The sequence below is a fragment of the Suricata suricatta genome, chromosome 17, assembly GCF_006229205.1.
Source record: "Suricata suricatta isolate VVHF042 chromosome 17, meerkat_22Aug2017_6uvM2_HiC, whole genome shotgun sequence".
Taxonomy (NCBI): Eukaryota; Metazoa; Chordata; class Mammalia; order Carnivora; family Herpestidae; genus Suricata; species Suricata suricatta.
Window position 1 is genome coordinate 18,692,627 of NC_043716.1, and position 12,511 is coordinate 18,705,137.

Sequence of the window (12,511 nt, forward strand, 5' to 3'; positions counted from 1 at the left end):
CAACAGGAACTGAAAACTTCACAAGAGGAGTGCAATGTCACACAGTCAAGCAGAAATTTTTAAAAAATCAAGGGGTACCTGGGTGGCTTAGTCAGTTAAGTGTTCGACTTTGGCTCAGGTCATGATCTCTCATGGCTTGTGAGTTCAAGCCCCGCATCGGACACTTAACCGAAGCACCTCTAGAATGGAAATTTAAAATTACTGAATTTTGGGGGGCACCTGGGTGGCTCAGTCAGTTGAGCATCCGACTTTAGCTCAGGTCATGATCTCGCAGTCCGTGGATTTGAGCCCAGTGTCGGGCTCTGTGTGGACAGCTCAGAGCCTGGAACCTGCTCAGATTCTGTGTCTCCCTTCCTCTCTGCCCCTCCCCCACTCGCTCTCTGCTCTGTCTCTCAAAATAAAATAAAGACATTAAAAAATTAAAAATAAAAAATAAAGTTACTGAATTTTTACATCACGAGACAGTTAGTCAAGACACTGCATCCTAAAAAACTACTTTAGTTGTTCTCTCACATAAACAAGTTTAGAAAGAAACTGTGTAAGAAAGAAAAATACAGGGCAAAAGGGTGGCTCAGTCGGTTAAGCATCCACCACTTGATTTCCGCTCAGGTCATGATCTCACAGTTCGCGGGTTCGAGCACAGGTCACTAGAAACACACTCACTGCATAGAGGAAAGCAGGAGAAAGTCCTAGATACAAAATTCTGGGAAAGAACAGGGTCGCAAAGAGGAGCGATTTTGATGGGGCAACAAGAAAGCTAATCTATTATCCCTTTTACTCTGCCCTTCGGCTAACATTGATTGGATTTAAGTGACATATTCTTTTTATTACACAACCTCAAACTTTTTCTTCACAGTGACCACTTGGACAAAAATCCAAAAAGTCAGCTGCTTCGCGAATGAATATACGAAAAATATCCCCCTTTATATAGAGAAGAAATAAAGTGAAGTTTATATTTTGGCCTAGCAGCCGCAGATGAAATAAAATCAGCAATACTTAATATTGCCAGGTCTGCAGTGACATCAGTGCCTCACACGCTGCTGGGAACACAGCCAGCCAGTCTATGTGTCACGAGGAGGGAGACTGGCTCAGGGAAGAAAGAATGAGCTGCATGTCAACAGAGGGGGTCATGGCCCAGCTGGACATGTCAGGAGAAAGAGAAGGGATGCCTTGTAAAGTCATGGCAAAGAAGGGTTTTTGAAATAGAAATACGTTCCTTACCATACAGATCTTAAAACCACTTTTACCCCGTCACAAAACAAAACTGGTAACTCGAATAGTCCTTTATCTATTATAGAAATTGGAAATCTTCCAACAAAGGAAATTCTAGGACCGCTAATTGGTGAATGCTCCCAAATATTTAAGGAAGAAATACTACCAAGTCTACACAAACAGTTCTGGAGAAAAAAGAGGAAGAAATATTTCCCATCTCACTTTGTGACGCTAGCCAAAACCAAAACCAAAACCAAAGACCATGCGTAAAAAGACAAACGTCTCTCTCATGAACAGAAATCCCCTACAAGATATTAAAAATCAAATTCAGTGATAAAGTACATATAAAGACTAGTACATGACTCAGTGAAGTTTCTCTGGGGAATGGAAAGCTGATTCAATGTTCAAAAATCTATCACTGTAGTTCCCCATATTAACGGAAGAAAAACCATATTACCTTAGCAGATGTACAGAATAACTAGACCAAATTAAACACTCATTTATGGATAAAATTCTCAGCAAATCACAACCAGAAGGAAACTTTCTTAACCTGATAAAAGGTAAAAAAACCTGGTGTGCCTGGCTGGCTCAGTCAGGAGAACACACAACTCTTGATCTCAGGGTTTTAAGTTGGAGCCCACATTGGGTGTAGAGATTACTTAAAAATAGTTACTTAGGGTACCTGATTGGCTCAATCAGTTGAGCACCCAACTCTGGATTCTGGCTCAGGACATGATCTCACAGTTCGTGACATCGAGCCCTATGTCAGGCTCTGGGAGCTCAAGTGTGGAGCCTACTTGGGATTCTCTCTCTCCTTCTCCCTGTGCCCCTCTCCTGCTCACAACCTCGCTTGCTCTCTTTCTCTCAAAATAAACATAACAAAAAATTTTAATTTATAAAAAAAATCTTTAAAAAACCCCAAACCTACAGCTAGCATCATACTTGATGTGAAAGACTGGTTTTTTGTCAACATTGCTATTCAGAATCATACTTCCTACCCAGTGTGATGAGGCAAAAAAAAAAAAAAGAGAAATGACAAAATACTGATGAAAGACATCTTTTATAAAACTAAATTGGGGACTATGGCAGTTGGAGGGACGGCAGTGATCACACGTCGGCTGCTGGAAAGAACTGGATTCTTGTTTCAGGCCATCATCAGAAAAGTTAAGTTTGCTGTATAATAAGTATCAGAAGATCTGATCCTGATTGAGAACCATCCCTGATTACAGAATCTGGGTCGTGTCTCCCACCTTATCCTTCCAGACCATCCCAGGAGATCTAGGAGGTTCCATCTGAGAGAACACTAGGAGTTCTTGGAAAGGAAGGAAGGAAGAGGATTATTGGTTGGAATAAAAACAGGGTTGAATGAGTTCCAGAAAGCAGGGTTCTCAATCTCGTGGACAACAATCTGCAGAAGAAGACAACTTCAAAAAACCAACTAGAAGCAATATGCAGAGAATTAAGATGAGAGGGGCCTCCTCAGGAAAGAAGACTGCTGGTCCACAGCAGAAGAATCTGGAACCAGCTATCCCAGGCAGATGGGGGGGGGTCGTTCTGCAGAGAACCCCCCTTCAGGGTCAGCGAGGAAGACAAGAAAGAACAAACAGAAGACACCTGGAAACGGAGATGGTGGCAGTACCAGTGAAGCACCTCAGCCACCCCGGAAGAAAAGGGCCCGGGCAGACCCACTGTTGAGAGTGAGGAAGCATTTAAGAATAGAATGGAAGTTAAAGTGAAGATTCCTGAAGAATTAAAACCCTGGCTTGTTGAGGACTGGGATTTAGTTACCAGGCAGAAGCAGCTGTTTCAACTCCCTGCTAAGAAAAATGTAGATGCTACCCTGGAAGAGTATGCAAATTGTAAGAAGTTGCAGGGAAATGTCGATAATAAGGAATATGTGGTTAATGAAGTTGTGGCAGGAATAAAAGAATATTTCAACGCGATGTTGGGCACTCAGCTGCTCTACAAATTTGAGAGGCCCCATATGCTGAAATCCTCTTGGCTCACCCTGATGCGCCAATGTCCCAGGTTTACGGAGCCCCACATCTACTGAGATTATTTGTAAGAATCGGAGCAATGTTGGCGTATACGCCCCTTGATGAGAAAAGCCTTGCATTATTGTTGGGCTATATGCATGATTTCCTAAAGTATCTGGCAAAGAATGCTGCGTCTCTGTTTACTGCCAGTGATTACAAAGTGGCTTCGGCTGAGTACCACCGCAAAGCCCTGTGAGGGCCTACTGACCACTCACTGTTCATGTCTGGTATCTATCTGTAAACACTCTTTTTGTTCTTAGTCTTTTTCTTGTATAATTGATGTTCTTTAAAATTGTTAATGTATAACAGGGCTTATGTTTCAGTTTTGTTTTCTGTTTTGTTTTAAACAGAAAATGAAAGGAGTGCAAGCTCCTTTTCTCATTTCAAAGTAGCTACCAGTGTATGCAGTAATTAGACAAAGAAGAAACATTCAGTAGAACATTTAATTGCCTAGTTGACAACATTGCTTGAATGCTGGTGGTTCTATCCCTTTGACACTACACAATTTTCTAACATGCGTTAATGCTCTGTGACAAAAACGCCCTGATTCCTAGCGCCAAAGGTTCAACTTAATGTATATATCCGAAAACCCATGCATTTGTGCTCTTTTTTTTTTATGGTGCTTGAAGTAAAACAGCCCATCCTCTGCAAGTCCATCTATGTTGTTCCTCAGGCATTCTTTCTTTGCTCAAATTGTCGAAGGATGGTGGTTTGTTTCATGGTTTTTGTATTTGAGTCTAATGCACGTTCTAACATGATAGAGGCAATGCATTACTGTGTAGCCACGGTTTTCTGGAGAAGTTGATATTTTAGGAATTGTATTTCAGATCTTAAATAAAATTTGTTTCTAAATTTCAAAAAAAAAAAAACGCACCTAAATTGGGGCACCTGGGGGGCTCAGTCGGTTAGGCATCTGACTTCGGCTCATGTCACGATATCATGGTTTATGAGTTCGAACCCGAAGTCCAGCCCTGTGCTGACAGCTCGGAGCCTGGAGCCTGCTTTGGATCCTATGTCTCCCTCTCTCTGCCCCGCCCCTGCTCACGCTCTGTCTCTCTCAAAAATAAACACTAAAAAAAGTTAAAAAATAAAATCAAACTGTGTCTTAAAAAAATTTTTTTTTACATTTATTTTAGAGAGACAGAGACAGAGCACAGATAGGGGAGGAGCAGAGAAAGAGGGAGATACAGACTCCAAAGCAGGCTCCAGGCTCTGAGCTGTCAGCACAGTGCCAGATGCGGGGCTTGAACTCACAAACCGTGAGATCATGACCTAAGCTGAAGTTGCATGCTTAACTGACTGAGCGACCCATGTGCCCCAAAATGTGTCTTTAAAAAAAAAAAAACTAAATTAAGAAATATACCATAACCAGTGGTGCCTGCGTGGCTCGGTCAGTTGAACCAACTCTTGATTTCAGCTTAGGTCATAATCTCATGGTTTGTGAGATTGATCCCTGTATCACACTCTGCAATGACAGTGCCAAGCCTGCTTGGGATTCTCTCTCTCCCTCTCTCTCTACCCTTCCCCAATTCGAGGTCACTCACTCTCAAAAAAAAGGAAAGAAAGAAATATACCATAGATTAGAACAATCGAAATATTAAAATACCAATTACTCCCAAACTAATTTATACACTTAAGGCAATCTCAATCAAAATCCCAGCAAAAAACTTTTTCTTAGAAATGGATAAGCTGATGGGGCACCTGGGTGGCTCAGTCGGTTACGCATCCAACATCGGCTCAGGTCAGATCTCGCAGTCCAGGAGTTTGAGCTCCGCATCGGGCTCTGTGCTGACAGCTCAGAGCCTGGAGCCTGTTTCAGATTCTGTGTCTCCCTCGCTCTCTGCCCCTCCCCCTCTCACACTCTTTCTTCCTCAAAAATAAATAAATATTAAAAAAAAATTTTTAATAAAAAGAAATGGACAAGCAGAATCTAAAGTTAAATGGAAAGACAGAGGAACCAGAATAGACAAAACAAATAAAGAATAAAATAAGAAAAATCATATTACTTGATTTGATGACTTATTATAAAGCTACAGTAATCAAAATTTTAGTTCTGGGAAAGAAGAAACACGTAAATTAATGAAACAGAGTCCAGAAACAGTTCCCCACACATATGGTTAACTGATTTTTGACAAAGGTGAAAGGTAATTCAATGGGGAGAGGACAGCCCTTTTCAACAAATAGTGCAGGAACTACTGGACCAGATGTAAAACAAAACAGAATTTAACGCATATTTCACATATTATACTAACAGTAATTCAAAATGGCTCAGAGATCTAAATGTAAAATTTAAAAACAGTAAGTGGGGCGCCTGGGTGGCTCAGTCGGTTAAGCCTCCGACTTCGGCTCAGGTCAGATCTCGTGTTCGTGGGTTCGAGCCCCACGTCAGGCTCTGTGCTGACAGCTAGCTCAGAGCCTGGAGCCTGCTTCTGGTTCTGTGACTCCTTCTCTCTCTCCCCCTCTCATGCTCTGTCTCTCTCTGTATCAAAACTAAATAAAGCATTAAAAAAATAAAAAATAAATAAATAAATAAATAAAATAAAAAATTAAAAACATAAAGTGTCTAGAAGAAAACATAGGAGAACTTATGACCTTGCATAAGGGCAAAGATTTCTTAGATACAACACCAGAAGTACTAGCTGAACTGGTGAACTATATTTCACCAAAATTAACAACTTCTACTCCACAAAAGACATTGCTAAAAAGATAAGTCTCAGACTGGTAAAAAATATACTTAACAAAAGACTTATATTCATCAAATATCAATAATAAAAACCTTTTTAAATAGGCAACAGATTTGAAAATAATTTTTAATGGGTTTTTCTTTTTTTTGAGGGACAAAGAGAGACAGCATGAACAGGGGAGGGTCAGAGAGAGAGGGAGACACCGAATCTAAGACAGGCTCCAGGCTCTGAGCTAGCTGTCAGCCCAGAGCCCCATGTGGGGCTCGAACCCACAAACCATGAGATCATGACCTGAGCTGAAGGCGGACGCTCAACCAACTGAGCCACCCAGGCGCCCCGGCAACAGGTTTGAAAAGACACTTCACCAATGAAGATATATAAATGGACAATAAGTGAACACATGAAAAGATGCTATCTTTAGCTGTCAAAGAAAAGAAAATTAAAACCACAATGAGGTACAACTACATGTATATAGACAAGCTGAACTTAAAAGCAAAAATATGGGGTGCCTGGGGCTCAGTTGGTTAAGCACTGAACTCTTAATTTTGATCTCACGGTTCGAGATCATGACTATTATCATTGGGCTATGCGCAGACTGCGTACAGCCTGTTTGGGATTCTCTCTCTGCCCCTCCCCTGCTCTCTGGCTCTCAAAATAAATAAATAAGTAAATAAAGTTAAAAAAAAAAAAAAAGAAGGAAAACCAAAACAACTGACAATACCAAATGCCAGCAAAGGATGAAGAACAAGTGAAAATCTCACATGTGCTGGCAGGAATGTAAAATGGTATAGCCACTTTGGAATATAGTTTGATGGTTCCTTAGATAAACGAACACAGTATGACCCAGCAATCACCATCTACTTAAGAGAAATGGAAGCTTGTGTTCACAGAGAAACCTGTACACAAATATTTGAAGCTGTCTCATTACCCCAAACAGAAACAACTCATGTCTTTCAACTAATAAGTACACTGATACATCCATACGATAAAATAATATTTAGTACAGAAAGGACTAAACCACACACGCTACAGACACATATAATATATATATACAGAGCTCCATATTATTAATATATCATTCCATTTGAAGGACATTCAGTAGTTGACCGAGAGAGGCGGGGCTAACACAAAGAGAGAACACTAGGGAATATTCTGGAGTGATGAGATTGCTCTGTATCTGATTGTGGCAGTGAATACATGACTGAATATGTTTGTCAAAACCCAGAATTGTACTACAAAATGACTTTTAAAAAAAATATTTATTTTTGAGAGAGAGAGAGAGAGCGAGCATGTCCTAGCAGGGGAGGAGTACAGAGAGAAGGAGAGAGACACAGAATCGGAAGCAGCTCCAGGCTGTCAGCACAGAGCCCGACGCGGGGACCACAAGATCAGGACCTGAGCCGCAGTCAGATGCTCAACCAACTAAGGCTCTCCGACCTTCTTCTTCTTCTTCTTTTTTTTTTTTTAATTATAAGCTCTATGCCCAATGTGGGGCCTGCACTCACAACCCTGAGAAGATCAAAAGGCACATGCTCTACTCAGTGACCCAGCCAGGCACCCCAAGACTGATTTTTACTTCTGTAAAATTTAAAAAAATGAAAAAACTACCCGTATACATACAAAAAAGTTACTTGATCCAGACCTCTTTGTGAAACCTTCAAAGAAGAGATAATTTATCATGTAAAATTAAAAAATGAAACAAAATGAAAAAAACCCCAGAAAACAGGGAGGAAAGATCACCCAATTATTTTATGAGGCTTTTATAATCTTGACACATAAACATAAGAAAAAAATTGCAGGGCAATTTCATTCGTGAATATAGATTGAATAAAAAAAAAATAGCAAATCGAAACCACTGGGTAGGATTTATCCCAGAATGCAGAGGTAATTTAATATGAGAACATCTAATGAAGGGACCCCCGGGTGGCTCAGTGTCTGACTTCAGCTCAGGTCATGATCTCACGGTCTGTGCATTTGAGCCCCCCATTGGGCTCTCTGCTACCAGCACAGAGCCTGCTCGGGATCCTCTGTCTCCCTCTCTCTCTGCACTTCCCCTGCATGTGTGCATGCATGCTCTCGCTCTCTCAAAAATGTATAAACACTACAAAAAAAAAAAAAATCTCCTAGTATAAATCACTACAATAAGAGTTTAATGGGGGGGTGAGGCATAGAGATACAGAAAAGATACGTTACAAAGTTCTACAGCCATTACTGATTTTTAAAATCTAGATAAATTAGAAATAGAAAATAAAAACTTTTATTTCAGAAATGTTTCTTGAATTGTATTTTAACATAGGTGTTACATTCCACTGTTCTGGTTTCCTTTCTCAGGGTCTCTAATTACACATTTGTTGGATCTCTTTTAGTCTACCTTTTTCTTTCCTTTTTGCTTGAATCCTTCTCAATTTTTATTTCAATATGCTCATTTTTTTCATTACTATCCCTGCTTCTCATGCTATCAACCTCCTTTGTGCTTCTTGTAATTTGGTCTTGATTTCTGAAATAGTGCCTTTTTCTTCTCCCTCTCTGCCAGGTTCTGGCAGCCAGTATTTCGTAGTTTCCTGTTGTCTGTGCATCACCTCCTGCTATCTCTTCCCTGAGTTCTTGTATTTAATCTCTGTAATCTTCCTTCATAACTGTGGTTAAGTCTTTTTTTTTTTTTTAATTAAGACTGAAAAGCTGAAGACAGTTTTCTCTTCACTTCTGGTAATATTTTTGCTGGTGTTTCATCACCTGGAGAAAAGATTTGCTGATCTTTTTCATTTCTTTCTCTGCTCCTATCTTTGTACAGACACTCTGGCCATTCATTTTGTGTTATTCGTATTAATGGACTGGGTTCCTGTAGCAGGAGGGATGTGAGGGGTGGGTGGGAAACCCGGATAACTTTCAGGCTCACGCTCTATGGCCTGTCCCCCACGCTGCAGGACTATCCTGCCTTACAATGTGGCCCTTCCCTTAGTCCTGTCTCCTTTGACACTCAAAACCCAACGCGTTTCAAGAGAGCTTCTATTGCCAGACTTCAGCTTCTGTGGTTTCTTCAAAGGCTGCTTCACAGACCACCGACCACTGTCACCACTTGCTTTCTTAACATCAAGCATTTTAAACTTTCCTGGGCATTTTCCACATCCTTACCGTCTGCTTCCTCAAGCAGAGCACAGAAGCACTGTTCTGTCCCCGCCCTATTTATAGTCTCAGAGTGGGGTCTTCTCCTGTCGGGATTGAGTATTTGGAGATTTCTAAGATCAGCACCTCCACACTCATCGTTTTTTTTCCCTCGGCAAACTATCATGACTTCCTCAGTGGACTTCCTGCCTATCTGCAGCTTATGAAGTATTTACTCCTAATTTGGAATTGAGTTTTCTGTATCTCATAGTTTTGCTGAAAAAGCACTCATGGTCCTCCTACCTCTAGTCTCCTTACTACTCCAAAAAGTTTCTGCAAGTGGAAAAAAGTCAGAAGGTACCACCATGTATGGACTGGTCCCAGAAGCTCTCATTGTCTCTCTTTTTTAATGTTTATTTTTTTGAGAGAGAAAGACACAAAGGACGAGTGGGGAAGGGGGAGAGAGAAGGAGAGACAGAATCTGAAGCAGGCTTCAGGCTCTGAGCGGTCAGCACAGAGCCTGATGTGGGGCTCGAAATCACCAACCATGAGATCACGACCTGAGTTAAAGCTGGACACTTAACCAACTGAGCCACCCAGGTGGCCCCAACTCATGGTCTCCTCTCTTGTGCCCACTCTCATCAAGCCTTCTCCACACCTCACTGCAACTGTTCATGTCGGGTCACCAACAGACATCCACACTGCAAACCCAAAAGTCAATTCTCAGTCTTCTTACCTGATGGATCAGCACCATCTGACACGACCGATCACTACCTCCTCTCTGAAACACTTCTGCTTGATTTCACAACCTTCCACTCACTGGCTATTCCTTTGATGGCTTTCTGCCCTCCCCAGCTGCTAAATGTGACAATTCTTCAATGTCTTGTCTATACTCACTCCTTGGTTATTCTCACCCAGTCTCATGGCTTTAAATTAAATACTCATCTACAGTCTAAAAACTCTCAAGTTAATATCCCGAGCCTAGCTCTCTCCACTCAACTCCAGGTGTCCGTATCCAGCCGCCTATCCGCCTCTTCACTTATATGTCCAGTAAGGAACTCAAACTGACTCCCCGGGGTTGTCTTTCTGTGCCTCAGCCTCTGGCATCTATCTTAGGCTTCTTTAATTTGTTAAAGAAGAACCTGATATTCACTCAGAAATATGCTCTTCTTATTGCCTCTTAAATACCTCAGTAAATGACAATTCCATCTGTACAGTTACTCAGAACAAAAACCCTGCGGTCACACTTGACTCCCTTATTTCTCACATCCCACAAGCGTCCCACCAGCAAATCCTGCCAGTCCTTCCATCTAGACACATCCAGATTCTGACCGTTTATCACTTCCTCCACTGCTCTATCCTGGCCCAAGCCACCATTCGCTCTCACCAACATTACTGTCACAGCCTCCTGACTGGTCTCCCTGCCTGCACCCACACCCCTCACAGAATATTTTCCCCACGGAGGCCAAAATGACCTGTGAAACATGTTCAGATGATTTCATCCGTTTGCTCAATACCCTCCAATGACCTTTCACCTCACTAAGTCAGAACAGAGGCCTATAGGGCTAGACTGTCAAGATTTGAATCTCAGCCTCACTATTAACAACAGGCACAACCTCAGGCAAGTTGCTTTATTTTTTTACATCTTAGTTTCTGCATCTATAAAATGTGTCTACCTTATGAGGAGGTACTAAGGATTTATAGACACTAACTCATTAAGCCCTTAAGAACTAAAATACAGCAAAGATCAACAAATGTTAGCTGACCATTATAAGTTTGTACAGTCTAGCTCAACTTGTGAGTTCATGAAAAGTCAAAAGGAGAGCATGCCTCCCTCTCCAAGAGAATAAAAAATGTAAACCTCACTTGGTGAGGCCTTTGTTGGGGTGGGGGGATCTCTGTATGCAGTATCAAAGAGCCTCCTTGTAAATGGGCACAGCTGACCTTCAAAAGAGTGTTTCTTTGAGGAATTAAAAAATATATGCAGCCTGTTCAAAACTATATCCTTCCTTTCTGGGATCCTCTGACTATACTGCCTGTCTCTACTAGCCTGACCCAGACTCATCACTTGCTATTTGTACTTTTTCTACTCCCATCTTTGGTTCCTGCTTTGTTTCCCCACTGAACTGCCTTTCCACTTCCACCTGCACTAAGCCTTCACCAACCCCTCATCTAGAAGTTAACTTTTCCTTCCTCTGTATTGCAGAGCAGTTTGTCTTTCTTCTACTAAGTTATAAACTGCCTACTCTATGTTGAATCAAAGATTCTGGGGGTTTTTTTCTTCCTAAACTTCACACTCTTGTATGAAGTATAGTACTATACCAAGTACTATAAATACCATCTGAATGGAGTAAAGGCTGAATGAAACGATTAGCCTCATTCAAAGACTGCAGTTGATAAGAACTGTCCTTATATTTTAAAAAGTCATTTTAGGGGCATCTGGGTGGCTCAGTTAGTGAAGCTTCTGACTTTGGCTCAGGTCATGATTTCACAGTTCATGAGTTCAAGCCCCATACCGGGTTCTGTGCTGAAAGCTCAGAGCCTGGAACCCTCTTCAATGTCTGTGTCCCCCTCTCTCTTTGCCCCTCCCCTGCTCATGCTCTCTCTTTTCTTCAAAAATAAATAAACATCAAAAAAAATTTTTAGAGTCATTTTAGGAGGGCCTGGCTGGCTCAGCTGGAAGAGTATGTGACTCTTGATTTTCAGGTTGTGAGTTTGAGCCCCACATCGGGTGTACAGACTACTTAAATATGTAAAAAATAATAAATAATTAAGTAGTTTAAGAAAGAAAGAGTTTGGACAGGAAAAGGGCCTAAGAACTACTCATTAGATGATTTGGAAGAGCTGTTGTATGTGAGCACTTCAAAGGACACACATCTTCATGATTTCATGTAACCCTCCACCTACAGACAAACTAAAAGCTAGGGCATCGAACCTAATAGATCTACTTAGGAAAGGAGCTGTCTTATCTCAGCCAAATCTATAATCAAGAGCCTGTGGGGAAAACTCTTCTGTCTGGCATACCTCATATCTGTCATAAAACCCAAACTCCAACCTGAAAGGCCTACATATCATATCTCTAGAGGGGACAACTTTGGCAAAATACAAAACCCAGCAAAGCTGTATTCTCCCCAGGACAGAACATTCTGTCTCAATATAAGGAGGAATTGACAAGATTTCAAAGACTCTTATTAAAAACAAATTACCTTCTTTTTTAAAAAAATGTTTATTCATTTAAACAATCTCTACATTCAATGCAGGGCTCAAACTCATGACCCTGAGATCAAAAGTTGCACGCTCTTCCCACTGAGCCAGCCAGGTGCCCCAAAACAAATGAACTTCTTAATCCAACTATGTTGGGCTAACAACTAAAACTTAAGATACCTGGTAATGACAGACATCAGCCTTGTACAGAATAAGAAAGATCCCCTCAAGCTTAAATTTATTCAGAAAAGTAGTACTGATGCTTAACCAAAG

General features: G+C 41.2%; 1 protein-coding gene and 1 pseudogene across 1 annotated transcript in view; one reads left to right on the top strand and one right to left on the bottom strand.

The window, feature by feature from the left end:
• Window positions 1–12,511, bottom strand: part of CRLF3 (cytokine receptor like factor 3) — a 41,392-nt gene that overhangs the window by 3,735 nt on the left and 25,146 nt on the right. The gene's annotated exons all lie outside the window — the stretch shown is intronic.
• Window positions 2,315–3,587, top strand: LOC115282048 (annotated as a pseudogene).